Below are 15,820 nucleotides of genomic sequence, written 5' to 3'. Positions count from 1 at the left end.
GATTATATCGACCATGTTGTAGTTTACCTTCCTTCCTTCCTCCCTCCCTCCCTACGTTTCCGATCCAATTAGTTGTCCATGTATAAAGCTATTCACATGTAGCCGCTCTACTAAGCGGGGGACAGTGCTCAGTATCGACGCATCGGACGCAATTTTCCCTATTTGCCTTTAGAACTGTCGATCGAAACTCTGTCAGAGATAGTTTCCTTTCAGTTTTCCTAATGCATAATGAGGTAGGTGTGGGTCTCAAGCTGAAATATTTAAGCTGAGTTTGTCTCTCGCTGAACTGACGTCGTTCGATTTCGATTCGTTCCTTCTTTTATATGTGCCCCTTTATGGGAATATCTGTTTAAAAGCGAAGAGATGACAAGTTACCGTTGAACAAGTGGTGTTTTAGTCTGTTCCGCATAGACAAACCATCACTCGCCAAAGCCACTACATTTACTCATTGATTTTTGCCTAAGCTATCGTTATAAAATAGGACATTTTAAAGCAAAATATAATGTAAATATGCAGCATTATACTTATAATCTGCGCTTATGTCAATTGCGTTCCACAGTTTGCGAATTCTCCTGTTACCTTACAGCTGATTCATTAAGTTAACTTCGACTTCGGTAAGCCATTGTCATCAAATGACAAAACAAAAATCGGCGATCTCGAAAGTTCGGTGAAGCACTTTATTATATGATGCCGTTAGTTCATTTTCGGAACCTTTCTATAGCACCTATATCAATTTTTTTAAACGGATCTTCTAGTTAGTTATGATTCGTTCGCTAAGCAAGCACCAGCCGGATCTTTCCAAATCAATTTAATACTCGGACGCAAACATCAGTGGTTGTTTTCTAGCAATATCAGTTATCATTTTCTCCCTGTAGTTCTATCAGTATACTTCTCCTGTCTGCTTTTGTCTACGGGATTCGGTCAGCTAGAAAGGGGGAGAGAAAATCAACACTAAAACTCTCAAATGACGATCCTGTCGCCACCGTTGCCGTCGCGCCTTTTCTGGGCAGCCAGCGACGCCCAGGCGCCGCTTTTTATAACCGATGTCGTCTCGTCTAAACCCGCCGGTCAGCGGACGTCTCGTCTATCCGTCCAATCTAGCGTATTATCGTCTCGCGCGATATCATTATTCGATTTTGTTGTTGCTCGCTTGCTCGCCATTGAGATGAACATAACAGAACCCGCGACAAAGCTGGAGGATATGCTTTCTAAAGACAGAAGTTTATAGTGAAGATCTATTCCGTTAGGAACACTGTCGCGGCAAGGCTGTTGTTGTCGACACCGTTAAAGGCCCAAGTCAAAGCCGTCGTAGACTTCAAGTGCCGCCGACGGCCAGAGTGCTAACTAAATGTTCTTGACCTTTAGTAGACCCGCTGGCCAACTCGACAGCTTCAGCCAGCTTTCTCGCTGCTGGGTTGACAGTAAAGATGAGCAGTGATTCTGTCACGGCTTGCCATTTCACCGCCATCAGGGCGACACCTGAGTGCGGCCGCGGTGGTGGCGGCGGCGTCCGACAGAACGGCCGTGCACCCGTTCACTTGTCATCAATCAGCTCTTCTGGTCTGACAGAGGACTTCATAGCGTTGACAACGTTATACTAGCGATGATCCTCTGAAGACTGAAAGGGACACAGAGGGAGAGAATCAACGGTATCTCGTGTTCGGCTGAGACGAATTATCCATTTGTCGAACATGACGACTTTCATGGCGCCAACGTTTAAGCACAAACAAATATTGCCACGTGAACAGAAAAGCAAAGCAAAATTGATAGGAAACACATTTGAGTTACTTGATGCACACATCGCTAAATGTATATATAGATATACGAAACAAATGCGGCGGAAGAAAAACAGGATAAGGCCAAGATGAGCCTGTTGAGCGCGCGGCGGAACGTGGGTGACAGCATCCGAGAGGCAACCAAAGCAAAGGATCATGAGGGTCACCCAAATTGGACACGCAAAGTTCTTACTCGATTATAATAGTGAGTTATTATATAACCAACTAACTTACTTAAGGCTGGCGATTTACCCAAGAAGCATCATGGTATTATGCGTAATAGTAATAGAATAAAAATAGAAATCTGCGAACATGTGTGCCTGTTTATTTAACGAATGCTGCATGGAATTTCATAATATGCTATAAAAAGAGGCTATATATACATTATGGAGTAGCCAAAGAAGCAACGCCAGTAAAACATGCAAAATATTTAGAGGCTCTTCCGAAAAGACTATGGAGAAATCTAAAAAAAAGGCTAAACGAGAATCGTGTTAATTTTCACGTTAGATAAACTTAAATGCAATCAGTTTATCTACCCCATAAAGCACTGATATTATTCAATCTCAAACAGACTCCTGTGTAGCATAGACAGTGTTGTAAGTCTGACGTCGACGACGTGCCACAGCAACCAGATCGAGTCGAATTGTCGGCCAAAGCCACCCGGAGCTTGAATTCCTGAGGCCCAATATCGTTTGTTGGCCATTGCCTCTTCTACCGTTCTCTCCATGGCCATTGCGAGCCAAAATGTCCTAAACGAACACAGATACCTGAAGCTGCAAGAAACGACAATAGTGCTACAAGCAACGGCAATTCCGGGAATAGTTTCTTAAACAGCATTCATCTGTCGACGTTTGGACACTCTCGAGGCTTTGCCACGCTCGCCTCCCCTTGTCTCGCTTCCAATCCTCCAGTCCTCCTAGGGTCAACCGGGAATAGCTAAGTTTGTTATCCAGTACCGTCTCGAACAGCACCTGGCTATAACGCAGGTGTCTTGCTGCTAGCCGTCCGTATGGCTACTTCTTCTCATCATTGCCTCTTCCCTCAGTTCTGAAGGTACTAGTAGGGTAATAATGTGTGTTCTCCATTGGTGCGGGTTCTCCTTCACTGAATCAAGCCTACCTTGACAAGGGGCATCGACGCCAAGGAGGGGCCATCTGGCCGCTCAGGCCTCTAACAGGGAAATGGGGGCGTGGTACGAGCGATAGCCATAGACGAAGGTCTTTATGGACAGTGGGACGTTCGCCTCTTTTTGGACGACTCTTCGGGCGCAAAGCGAATACCGTTTCACCTCGCGGTATCTCCAGCTGATAGAACCACCTTTCGCCTCTTGTCGCCCGGCCAAAGCTGCTTGGGCTGGGAAAACGCATGGGAGAAGAAGCTAACAGCTCACTGAGTAGCAGTTACCAAATAGCTTCTTAGGCGTGACAGCTATTTTCGTCTGCTGCTACTCCTGCTTCTCTCTTGCTGCTAGTCGCTTCCGCTCACTCCTCTTCGCTTTTTTCTGCCTTCGTATAGGAGAAAGCAGACAGCTCTATGAACAAGAGGAGGACGTGGCCTTTTTCCCGTTTTCTCCCTGCCTTTCCTCGAATGCCACCTTCTATCGCTCCGGCAATGGGACCACTGCTGGTCCCGGTTTTTGTCTAAGCCAGCGGCACAGGCCCCACGATCGTTCCGCTGTGTTCTTCAGATAAGGAGAAAAGGAGCGAGCTGCTGGAGAATAAGCGACAGAAGGAAACAACATCGCGAACGAGCAAAGAAACAACGAAAGAGAAGTGGCTGGTAGCAATCTATCTCACTAGAGAATGCTGACCAACAGGCCTGTTATATTATACCAGCGCCTTTGGCAGGAATGGTAGCGGCGGCAGCGCCGATGGTGGCAATAGTGGTCATGGCTAGCAAGCATCCGCCTATGCTTCAGCAGGCCTATTTCGCACAGTATGACTATAGTCTCATCGGCGAACGAATCGTCTATCCCGCTATACTCGAAGAAAATGCCGCCACGTGGCCCAGTCGAGATCAGTGGGAGACGGAGGCGAACTTGCGCTTCCTCAAGCACTCCACACACGACTATACACAGTGAGTGCAATGCTACAGTGCTTGGTATTGCGGCAACAAGAACAGAATTGCAAGCCAAGCACTATCTCTATTATTGAGATAATATCGACACCGATCTGTCGTCCGGTACCGCAGATACCCAGAAGGAAAAAAAGAATCTGACCAAGGCCTAGTAACAGCGAAAAACTGAGAGAGATCGCAAAGACGGGTGATCGTCTACAGAAGAGGGCGAGAGTATCGATGGTAGAGCGACCGGTGCAGGATGACATCGAAAGCCGAAATGGAAAGAGCGTGAAAAAGTGATGGAAAGCAAAGAGCAGTCTTTCAGTGGGAAAGCGACAAAGGGGCGTCCCTGGGTCAGATTCATTTGTAGCCACGGAGACTTTATCGGGGGTTAAGGGCGTTGGACAACAGGAGATTTATTTTCAGCGACATTAAATGAACAAAACAGTAGTGAAGAACATCCGAGTGCTCCTGGCACAAATATATTGGGTCGCTACGTTTTCCTATGTCTCCTCGGAGTTCAATGCTTTCTGCAGGAATATGCTAAACGTTTCGATGATTTTTTTAAAGAATGCGCGCCACGCCACATCATTTTCTTTTTCTGTAACAACTATCAAATATTATGTTTTAGACAAATCTATCAAAAATATAACGAGAGGCTCTACCACTCGTGATTAAGCTGTATGCATGAAGTTTAAAAAAACAATACTTTCAGAAAAAAACATATATATATATATATATATATATGGCCTCTTGCTGTTTTATGCTTTCCTATAAGTATGACAACGTCAAATTGTTGCTTGTCCTAAAAGCCCTTAGTTTGACATAGATGGACAACCACAGAGCGATACGGTTGACCTCAGGCAAGTCGGCCCATGTCGTAGCGCTCCAACAAAACTCCCAAAATAATATTTGTTACCGAGTGGGTGGTTCATAAACCGCGGGCGGCATGGCTATGAATTTGGCGTCCACATCAAAAACCCACTCACGCTGCAAAATTCAAATTTGTCTCGTCACTCGCTATTTCTTTTTGCCAGTCTCTGCTGTCGCGTCCTGTCAACAACTATTACCACTTCCTGGACTCTTACTCTTTTCAAACGAAAACCTTTCCTACTGAAAATTCCACCACAATTGAGGGGTAGTCATGAGATTCGCTGTGAACCTTTTTTTGTCGCCAAAAACATAAAAAAGTGTCGTTTTTCTCAAATTATTTCTAAGGTCATAGAAATTGCCTGTCGAAACAGTTTTTCCATAAGGCTAGGATAAAATATGCCAGATTCAATCCTTCTTTTTTTTACTATCTGTAAAGGCGAAAAGCCGCAGATTTACAAAATACGGACATCGCCTAAAGTAAATATCCAGTAATTCGATAAGAAAAACGCCACTTAATTAGGATTCTGTTTTAAATAGGTGCAAGGTTAGCTGCGCACGAGAAGTAGCTCGTCATATACTCTAACGGTTCGTAGATAACAAAAAATTTCCATCTGACACTTACTTTTCTTGTTTTACTTCCTGCATGTACGCTCATAGGCATCGCGTCAGCCGGAACAATGACAAACTCCTTGCTATTCAACAAAGTATTTGTCTGATTTCTGCATCGCCAAAGATGCTAGTTTGTGTCTATTAAAGATGTAAATCCTGATGTGTTTACTACAGAAAACCGTCGAATCAAAGAATAGAGTGTAATTTTTGTTCATATATAGATAAATTGTTTATACGAACGCTACAAGTGATCTATACACAAAACTAGTCTTGGTAATCAGAAAAAGGTCTCCTTATAATTAACTGGAACTCGTGGCCAATAACACTTGACGCGACTGATCACTATATATTCGTTTGAATTAATCAAACCAAGCAAATAACCCTATATTGTATTCGTGCTCAATGCACATATGGTATTAGTCTCTATTGTGGTAAATTACAAATCCGATCGGGTATGCAGCGTAGCAGAGAGTATGTGGTCCATATCGAGGGTGGGAAATGCCCTAAACTTATATAGAGTCTAAAACAAAATGCAATTCTTACACATTAAACGGATGGGAAACGTTTTGTTTTTGAGTAAATTTATGGAAATTTTAAATGAGCATGTTAGGAAGGCGGATCTCCTATCATATGCTCAGGAAAATGGTCACATAAACTCCTCCACACAATAGCCACTGACTCATCTCTATTTTAGGCTTAACTATATTTACGCCAAAAGAAATTATATTAGATAGCCAAAACAACGATGAATCTTCTGTTTTAGAAGAGCTCCCAACTACTTTGACGTTCGTCAACATTATAGTTTACGTTAACGAAATATCCTACGGTATGTTAACAACGAGTTTCTACGTGCAAACAGCTTCTGAACTGGTTACTTTATATGGACGTTTCTATTTTGCGACGCTAATTTACCTATGCCTGCCACACTCACATGCACATACACGTATATACAGCTGTTTGCGCGCAGGATCTTTTCTTCGTCGCAAGATACGACCGCCCAAATACCGCATAGCTAACTTACTACTCCTTGCCCCTGGCCAATTTAACGCCACTAAGTACCATTGTAGTTATTCCTCTTATTCTAGCATTCATGTTGGCGCTTCTCTGGCTTTTTCGCTCATTCTTCTTGCTCCATACACCTTTAGCGAGTCTTTCTGCTCACATCTGATGTCGCTCGAGTTCTGTGGTTCGTTTTCACCTCAGCGGATAACTTCTAAGATGTCATTCAGTGAGGATGTAGCCGGCTGCTCGTACACTATCGGGGCTAAGCGTTGATTGCTCTTTATACAGTAGTGGTTGTAGCGGTACCAGTAACTTAATGGTCACTCCAACACACGTTCTTTCCTGACATGAAACCATCGCCACCTTAGCACTCCTTCCACTACCAATCACCTCCATGAGACCACATAAGCAAACCGAACAAAGACATAGAGCGATCTTACTTACTCGTGTGAGGCAGGTTAGCTTGTTTGATTCGCGAACCTGTAAGCAAAGAGGATAGTTAGCAAGGCAGCCAGTCACACCGTGGCTGCTCCACGTACGCACCAGGGTATCGCCTTTGCGCCCTACCACGAAGCAGAACGGGGTAAACCCCTCGAAGGGCCACCCATTAAATCGGTCTATTATTATTACTGAGTAGCAATAGCTCACTGCTGGTCTACGCGAAAAAAGAGGAAATATATCCTTCGTGTTTAATTCCCGTCTCATCTGCTTCGCCTAGCCTTCGGCCACCTCCTAAGCTCGGTAGGTTCAACTCGAGGGGCTTACCTGCCAGGAATAGAAAACGGGTCTGGAGGATGGGACGATCTAAACAGCCACTGTCCTCTAATGCCCCACTTACCTATGTACCTCCGAGTCCGTACGTATAGGATCGATGGATCAGCACTATAAGTTGTTGATAACGAGACAAGCCAAGTTGCGATGACGAGGTATGTAATATGTGTCATTAATAGTATAGGATCTACGCCTTAGGACGGAAAGGGATGACTCAGAAGAAGCCATGAAGTTAATGTGATCCGTCAATTGAGACCAAGCCCTACCAGATCAAAAAGCAGAACATTTATTGATGAGAAAATAATTTTTACTATGAGAAAAAGGTCGAAAAATAGACGAACGCTTTGCGACCTCCTCGAATAGATGCGATTCGGAATTTACTAAATCGTAAATTCTAAATTTATCTAGGATCAGCCAAAACTGCCCTGTTGATTTCCTCAGTGCTCGAAAAGCAGATCGGTGGAGGAAACCCGTTCTAAAAGAAAACAAACACAAAATTCCACTAGAAGCCTTCCAGAAAATTGCAGACTGTTAAAAAATGTGTGCCTGTATGCATACGTGACAGAGTTAGCTAACGAAAATCTAAAAATTTCATGTTTTCTATGCATTAACAAATATACTCTAAGGCACATTGGCTTTGAAAATGGTACCACCACGCGTAAGATTTACTACGACTCCTTTTAATGTGTACTCTTATAAAATAAAAATTAAGTTTAGTTTTTCGCACGATTTGTATAGTTTTTGAATTGAATGAATTTCGTTGACAGGAGTAGAAGTAACGACCCGTGGTCTTTTCGATCCAAACCTAGATTGTATGTCCTGAATACGGACCTTCTAAACCACAAGGATATAGATATCGACAAAGCAATAGGACAGAATTAAGCATGTGAAATATAAAATGTTAAATCAACAGTCTTTCTTCAATGATTTGCTTATTATGTCCATCACGCACGATATATAACGACGACTCATGTATGTGCGAGCCTGAACTAAACACCCCATTCACACCAAATTGCGGCTTCTTTCTTACAAACCGAAAGGTAAAAAATCTTCTTCGGGGAAGCTACTCAAAGGCTGAAATCATATCTGTGAGTCCACGAGCTTTTCGTTTAACTACGTTTCTTCCGAAAAGTCATTTCTTCTTTCTGACACGCGAACAAAAGCGTGTTTACACCTTTTTCTTTCATCGCGCCATTTGAGGGCCATACAATCACAAGCCGGGGCTTATACAAGCATCCACTTGCATGTAATATGACGAATGGCCTGCTCATTATTCTGGGTGCTCTGGCGCTGCTACGGTGCCGGAGCCCAGTCAGTCCCAGGACACAGGACGCCAAAAAATACTTAGCTATGTCTTATCTCAACGAACTGGATATGGTACGAGAAGGCAAGGCGTCCTCAGGGTGCGACTCTGATCTTGCTGAGACACTTTAGGAAAAAATATAACGGTTGGATAAACGACGCAGGTTTCATGTCCGAAACGTCTGGTCGTGATAACCTGCGAGGTTTCGCTGCTCCAGGGAAACAACTATTATTTTTTTTTCTCGTTGATTAACGCTATCGTTTAGAAAAGACGTCCAAATATTGAAATGAGTATGAACTGCCTTGTCTTGACAACGATCAATTCGTGTTCAGTATATCTTTCTACGGATCATTTCCTAAAAGACAGATAAAGCCTGTGACTATGATGGATTCAATAAGCTCTCCTGTATCCATTTTGCCGGACAGATCTTTTTACCCTCTGCATCACGTTCTACGTAAAACACTAATAAAGTGTTCACACATTTGAGATACTATTTTTATTTGAGATAATGCATTTGCATATTTGGGTTGATTTGGATAGAAAAATGGGTTTACTTTGGCTGCGGCCAGAGACGAGAGAGAGATAGATTTTAAAGTGTGGCTAATCTGTTCAAATTACTCAAATAAATGATGGAAGATGAAGTAGAATGATGTTTTAAACCTCGTGTTATATATGTATAAATTATTGGGTTCAACCTCAACCCACGGACATCTGGGTTATGCGCCCATTACGCTTCGACTCTGCTTGCCGGAGCAATTCCCGATTAAGATATGTGAAGCAACGACGCATAGATACGTCGGCCGTTTACGTATCCACGCTGATCTGCATTGTTTTTTTGAATTCTTCGAGTATCGCCATTAAGCGGTACCTTAATCTAGCACAGATAAACAACTTGAAACAGATTAATAATTGCCAAATGCAGTACAGATTAAGTAGAGAGCAAAATTTCTTTAAACACAAAACAGGACATTCTGCTTGCCTTTGCAAAAATGTTGCTTAAGAAAAAAGAATTTTTGACTATATATATATATATATATATATAGTTAAAATGTTTATTATATATAATAAATAGTGGTATATTTAAACGTTTATCGGAATAAGCTATCGTTTTACTATATATATAATAAATTTCTGCATTGGCTTGCGGCGTACTTTATAACAACAGAGCCGGATAATTACAGGCTAAAAATCGATCTCAGAATCAACATAAAGCTTTAACACAATGAAGCGATAGTTTGTAGTTTATAACGACATTGTGTATCTGGAGCAAGTGATTTTTTCATGATCATTTATGTTTTTTAAATTTTTATTATTATTTAAATTAGATATGTCACAATTAATGATTTAGCTAATAATTTTTATAGTCAACTTTTATTAGAGCATCACGATAGAACTTTGTTACCTAACATTTATCGCATTAAAAGAAAAATATTTTTAATATGTTATTTGCGCACGTGTTATACGCTACAATGAATTGCACTCTTTTAGTGATCGGAAAAGATGACTGCGTTAGGACAATTATGGGCCTAGAAGATGGCTAATTCTATCAAATCAAAAATGGCGGGTGTTAAGTATGACTTCCGAACACATATCGACTTTTCACACCAATGCAGGGTTCACAGCTATAGTCTACACGTAATGAGCTACTTTTAATCGAATTTTTCGATACGTTGCTTTCTTCCTCGTGTCTTCACGAACAGCGACTCCCGTGTCATCGCCGTCCGATCTTCGCCATCACCTTTAGATCACACTGAAATTAACGTACCACAAAATAATTGCTAATAAAAATACACGCATATAGACGATCAAATTGTCAGTCACTGTTATTGCCGATACAATATCGTTCCTAGCCTCTTTTGTTTTCTCCTTTCTGCTTGTTCCATCGTCCAGAATCTCAATTTTGCTCGTTCAGATCTTCGATATCGAGAATGACGTTCGACATTCTATCTTGGCGATCTTCCCTACACTAGCCGCGGCCGTCGTCACGCGAATCTCTCCTCTACAAATTGACTAGAGTGGCCAACAGGCTCACCTTGCTAAGCGTTCACTCTTCATCTTCCTTTCGGTGTCCTCTTCACTTTCTTCTGATAATATGTGGTGTAGTTTGTTTCTCTTGATGCGACTCTTACTTGCTTCCCTTCCGTCCATCCAAATCTCGACGTCTATCAGCTTTTCGTCATAAAAAATGAACGTACGTTAGTAATGTACGATGAACGATGCAGGCGATCGCCTGATCAACATGGAGTCTGGAGAGGCGCGCTATAAGGTAACACTGTACAATCGTTCTCTGCGCGCGTCGCTTCCCGCTCTGCCGCTAATAGCAGCAAAACTTTTCGAAGCGTTCCGAGACACAGCGGTGCAGGCGGCGGTAGCAGCCGCCGCTGCAATGGCAATCACATGTGCTCGATAGTTATGAGTGCGGCAGTTCGCGACAAGTTCACCCCACTGCTAAATCGACACCAGCATTATTGTTCGATGACATTGCGAGTGCTCCGCTCAAAAAAGACAGCCAGAGGGCGGGCGAGCGAGCGAGACGATGGGGAGACAGCGGGCGAGAGAGAAGGATCGGGTGAAAGTGGTATACGCTCTATGTCGTGGCAGTCTATACTGATCTGGGACCGAATATGATGAATACGTCACCAGGAAAGACAGTGCGAGAAGAGTCGCTCTAGCCAGCCCCCAAACCACAGCAGCACAAGCAGCAAGCTGAATCCGGCGAAATATTAGATAGATAAACACTTGACGACAAGCAGCAAACCAGCCAATAATGGTCTCTGCATCGCGTACTTTAGCAACGGAGGCGGCCAGCTGAGCATCCTCGGAGCAGGATCTCCAGAATTGCTACGAGGCATCGAGAACCTCAAACCTGCCTTGATTATAGAGGCGTTAGACATTGTCAGCATAGTCGATGTCATCATGTGTCACTAGGCTATTGCTGTAGAGTACATTAAACGTGTACCTCACTTCGTGGCTGGTCCTCAAGACCACTTCGCACTTTGAACGGATAGTCATCACAGGTCATTGTGGTCTGCAATTTTTCTGCTGTCGTTTAACAGGATCGCTGTTCTAGCCGACGACAAAGCAGAATCGCCGAATTTTCTGTAGCGGAGAAATGGGTCGAACGACGAAAAGAGGACCAGACCCTTCAGATTTAACTGCGACCCGAAGCTGAGTAGCACCGTTGTCGTTGCGCTCGATCGCAAGGGGGTTTCACCGCCGTGTCTGTCAATATACTATAAGTCTTTCTAACAAGGCAGACTATTCAGTGAGAAGCGCTGAGTTTTTTTTTGTTACAAATGTATATATATAGACCTGAAAGTAAGCTGACAACGCTCCCCGTTTAGTCAGGAAGCCTCGTGCAATGGCTAGCTTGCGGTCTCAGCGAAAGTAGAAAAGAAAACACACTTCAGATCTTTTCGCACTCGCTTTCATGGCCCGAAAGGCGATATTGTTTCCCTCTGTGTCAGTTGTTCGTTCAACGAATATACTCATACACATCGGAGCAACCAGTACCGTCGAATCACTGCTCACCCTGGGTCAGTACTTAGTCAACTGAGCAGTGGGACGGAGAACGAGAGACTGCAATGGGTCGGTAGCGCTGATCGCGGCAAGCCGTCTTCTGAGTGGACAATCTGACCGTGCTGATCGATACCTGCCTTTCTCGTCCGTCGGTTTGTGCAAGAGGCGAATTGCGAGCGAGGAATTGGTAATGCCGATGCTGATCGTACAAAATGTGACTGGCTGGTTGCACTCCCTGCTTATTGCTAAGCGTATCGTGTCACCCTGGGCTATCATCGGCTCATATCGTGTTATCATCGACTGATGAGACGAGAGATAACAAGTAAATTATCTTGTTTTATCTGCGTGTCTATTTAATTGTTTCGAACAAATTTGATTATCTCATGTTATAATAATTTAGATACGGTCCAGTGTAACTGATGTTTAGTTGTTCGTGTGAGTTTTAGGTTGCCGATGCTGTTAGTCCGCAGGGAAAAGACCATGTGACACATACAGTGCGTTTACACAAAAGACAGCGTTTTTTTTTTTTTTTTAGCTAATAATAACAATAACAACGACTATAAATTAAAATGTGATCTATACGCTTTTCGCTCTCACTTTGTCTGGTGAAAATCTACATGGTTTCTACTGCTGGTTCTTCTGAATTGACTAGACTCGCTAACCAGTCTAAAACATTATTATATCTTAGGCTAGGACACTGGACTTCTTCAAGCTGCCTGCTTGAATATTAAAGAAATATGTTTGTTCTCTTGGGACTGTTGATTAACAAGTGGGTCAATGATCAAACTGGGCGCATACTGCCACCAGCAAATCCGATCATCTTTTCTGGCCGCGCACCTTAGAAGTGCTTTTGTTAGGCATATCCATTGGCTGCATAAGACTCGCTTGTAGCCAGTCGTATGCACTCGGCTGTGTATCGTTACCAGATAGACAATGAAGGCACGAGCCTTTTCATATTTCCTCGTATCCCCTAACTACTTCGACTTGCTTTAGATATACGGCGACATCAACGAAGCGTGGGGGACATGCGATGATCTCCGCATGCTGCGGACTCCGCTCAACTTAACGTAATTCCAATTGCTGTTAACTTTTCTGCTACATTCAACCTGTATATAAGTACTGCAAACAGAAAGGGGGCTTCTAAGCGTACGAGCGCCACCGCAGGATCATTCTACGACACGGCTTTTGAGGGCCCTATCGCAGGATGTGTATAAGCAAGTGAACACCGCGCCAGTGAATGTGTATGCGTGTATTTGAGCACGACTTCGTGCTTCATAAAGACCCTTTTGCACGGTGATGCCGTCGCCACCTACTCGTAGTCATTGCCTGCGCTGCTGATCAGACCGTCTATGTGCATGTATCCACACATCCGCTACTATCATCTGTATCGAGGGACACGTGAATCATTATTATCTTCGTCGTTTCGATCGTGCGATTAGTATTGCTGTTACTTTGTCGCTGTCAACGTTCTCACCTGTTCTTGATCTTTATAGCGTGTTCTGATTCCAGGTGCCGCAGGACATGCCAGCTAGCCTATTGCTGAAGGTTGGTAGCGTCCTTATTCAAATCCGAAGAACATTAAGGAAGCGAAAATAAGAGCATAGCCCGTTTTACAGTCCTGCTTGCTACTTAAACTCGAACCGATTACACTGAGCTGTTTACCTTCGGAACGCTTGGCTCACGTCCATGGGGAGCACTTCTATTAAGAATGTCACTTTTAAAGGATGCTTACGCAGGCGTCTTCGTTTGCAGGACTTTTGCAGCGATCTAAATTAAGGGCAAGGTTTTTCAAAGGTGTGAAACACGAGGCCATTGCGCAAAGCAAAGAGAAAATTGGGTATCGATTACAAAAGAACCATATGATAAGTTTTTTTAACCATCGGAATAAAAAGTATCAGTTAATGGCACACAGGTAGACGACTGAAAAGTGTCAGACCCGATCCTCTGAAGCGAGGAAAAACGCCAGGGCAGGACTTAAAATTCGCAGCGCCTATTTTTGATTAGAAACGACAGTCGTCAGTGGACCTATCCTAGACTTCCGAATAAGTTGGGTAATTTTTCTTCTGGAAAAAAATAACAGTCATTAAGCTTTGCGCCCTTCAATATATATTAAAGGCTCTTGTAGCCTCTAAGTAAACAGATTATCCATGTAGTATTTGTACAGATTATCGTACTGTCGATTAAAGGATGGCTTTACCTATAATTTTGCTATATTCCTGGTCTTTATCCGTTATGCTTGTGCGTTTTCCCAACTTCCCATTTTCACCTCATACCATCAAATAACGATTTTCAGGTCAATTAGATCAATTGATTTTTGGTAATGGCCTGGTGAACACGGCTATTCGAATTCATGGTTAACTGTCGACGGTAGGCAATACTCATATTGAAGTTGAGATCAAGCGGAGATCCGAAATATTTCAATACTTTAGAAAGGACTAGTTGAGACGGCCGCTGAAAGCGCACAAAATTCTTCTTCTTAACGGGTTGCTAATAACAGCATGGCAGATCGCGAAAATCAACCAGATTTGATTTCGAAGTCCGCAGATCGTCGAGTAACTCTTTCAGCATGTAAGATCAGCCAAACTGTTGATTACACGTTATAGTAAACATTATTCAATAATAAGACTACCGCGTCTGATCGCTCAATATCCGCCTTTCTGTTCACACGTACGCACAACTTCCAGCATCGATTCCCAACTAATATGCTGAGTGTAACATTCTATCTAAGTACTACATCTAAAAGCCTCGAAGGCTTTAGGAGAAAAACTACCAGATTCGTTCAAACTGCTAGGTAAGTTCCGTGTTTCGACAAACTGGGTCAGCTAGCGCCCGCCTCTCCCGCAAAAAGGGAATAGGGGCAGATTCCGCCCGCACGTACATGTATATCGACTCAGGGTCGTCCTGGTTGAAGTTGAAGAAAGCAATATGTCAGAGTGCGCGCGTCCACTTACCATTCGACCAGCTGGGTAGGTAGACAGTCAGTCAGCCCATTTGAGGCGGTTGGATAAGTGGTTTTTAATAAAATTGAGATTAGAGAAAAATGCTCGCCCACATTCGCTAAATACACTTTGCTAGTCTCTTCGGTGTTATTCGAATAAACTCAAGTTGCTGGCTCTGCCGTTGTAGCTCCATAGAAGCTATGGTACTAATTGTTGAGGTAGGTATACAGCCAGTGAGGTTGGGGCGCACATGCGCCACCACAAAACCCCACGCCTACATAGATCACCGCAGCGGACGGCGCCTTAGTCTTGCCTGGCGGGCCAGCCGTGGTTTCACTATGTCGATGTGTACAGTCCGACGATACTTGAGCCCGTTCGTTCCTTCGAGAGGGGTTGGTTGATTTTTCTGCTAGAGAGACGGAGGTTTGCCACAGCCATTTCTCTCAACCACCACTCGACCCAGCCCAAAGTGCTTCTTCTATTCGCATGGATCTCCAGCGCGATCTACTCGCTGCGATTGGACTGTTTGTGGATCTGGGACTTACTAGAATAACAGCTATAACAACAACACGTACGAAGAGATCACGGTAATAAGGACGATGGGACCAATATTTAGCCCTGTGCGTACAGGCCTCAGCGGCTGTATTATTATTCTATGCGCATTTGAATATTTCATTATTAGTCGCTTCCGAGAGCGAACTCGACACAGAAAGTTGACTAAATTTATAATAGATAAGACATCCATACAATTCAACGCCGATCTAGTAAACGAAAACGTGTAACAGACATCGGGCACCGCTGATGGGCTGGACGGAGGTGACGCCCCACCATGTTGTGCAGCTATCGGCATTGGGGCAGGAAATAAAGCGTCTATGTTGCCTATGATTCACTTTAAATTGACATGGGTCGGACATGGACCTAATGGGGTAACGAAAAGTTATCTAATGCAGCCAGGACCGAGTGAATACGGC

The 15,820-nt window shown here is 43.5% G+C and overlaps 1 long non-coding RNA gene across 1 annotated transcript; it reads right to left on the bottom strand.

The window, feature by feature from the left end:
• Window positions 1–9,743: 9,743 nt before the first annotated feature.
• Window positions 9,744–10,859, bottom strand: LOC111262980 (uncharacterized). Its single transcript, XR_002681962.2, has 2 exons — window positions 10,424–10,859; window positions 9,744–10,141 (listed from the first exon to the last, which is right to left on the bottom strand). It is a non-coding gene; the product is annotated as an uncharacterized LOC111262980 (long non-coding RNA).
• Window positions 10,860–15,820: the final 4,961 nt, after the last annotated feature.

This window comes from Varroa jacobsoni, unplaced genomic scaffold (genome assembly GCF_002532875.2).
Source record: "Varroa jacobsoni isolate VJ856 unplaced genomic scaffold, vjacob_1.0 scaffold_721, whole genome shotgun sequence".
NCBI lineage: Eukaryota > Metazoa > Arthropoda > Arachnida > Mesostigmata > Varroidae > Varroa > Varroa jacobsoni.
This window is presented reverse-complemented; position numbering and strand designations above follow the sequence as displayed.